Source organism: Elephas maximus, chromosome 13, assembly GCF_024166365.1.
Source record: "Elephas maximus indicus isolate mEleMax1 chromosome 13, mEleMax1 primary haplotype, whole genome shotgun sequence".
In the NCBI taxonomy this organism is placed as follows: Eukaryota; Metazoa; Chordata; class Mammalia; order Proboscidea; family Elephantidae; genus Elephas; species Elephas maximus.
In genome coordinates this window covers 40,521,980-40,522,936 of record NC_064831.1, presented here as the reverse complement: position 1 = coordinate 40,522,936, position 957 = coordinate 40,521,980, and the positions used below count along the sequence as shown (strand labels likewise).

Below are 957 nucleotides of genomic sequence, written 5' to 3'. Positions count from 1 at the left end.
TATCTATGTGAAGTTGAGTTTGGTAAAGTTTTCCTGGATTGAACAATTAAAGCACTAATCATAAAAGAAAAAAATAATAAATTGGACTTTATCAAAATTTAAAATTTCTTCTCTTTGAAAGTTGTTATTGAGAAAAAAAAAAAGATGAGCCACAATCTGGTAGAAAATAATTGTAAAATTCATAGCAGGTATAGAACTTGTGTCCAAATATGTAGAGTTCTTACAATTCAAAAATAACAAAAAAGCCGATAAAAGAAATGAGTGCTTTTTATGAAGATGGTGCCAAAAGCAAAGAAGCAAGCCCCTGCCCCTCCCAAAACTGAAGCCAAAGCAAAGGCACTAAAGGCCAAGAAGCCAGTGCTGAAAGACTTCCACAGCCACAAAAAAAGGAGTTCCACACTTTACTCACCTTCCAACAGCCCAAGACACTGATGCTCTGAAGATAGCCCAAATATCTTCAGAAGAGTGCCTCCTGGAGAAACAAGCTTGACTACTATGCCATCACCAAAATCCCCCTGACCACTGAGTCAGCCATGAAGATCGAAGATAAGGATACACTTGTGTTCATTGTTAATGTCAATGCCAACAAGCACCAGATCAAACAGGTTGTGAAGAAGCTCTATGACATTGACATGGCCAAGGTCAACACTCAGATCAGACCTGATGGAAAGAAGAAGCCATATGTTTGACTGGCTCCTGACTATGATGCTTTGAATATTGCCAAGAAAATCAGGATCATCTAAACTCACTACCAAAAAAAAGAAAAGAGAAATGGGCAAAATACCTGACAGTTCACAAAAAGAAATAAATTACTATGTAAAGATGTTCAACATCATTAGTCACCAGAAAAATGAAAATTCTTAAGTGACTAAAACTGAAAATACCAGCAATAAAAGAGTCAGTGGGAATGTGGAGCAATGGATTTCTCATGCTCATGGAACTCCAATATGATACGAT

At 36.8% G+C, this 957-nt stretch overlaps 1 pseudogene; it reads left to right on the top strand.

Moving 5' to 3' along the window:
• Window positions 1-270: 270 nt before the first annotated feature.
• LOC126087907 (60S ribosomal protein L23a-like) lies at window positions 271-743 on the top strand (annotated as a pseudogene).
• Window positions 744-957: the final 214 nt, after the last annotated feature.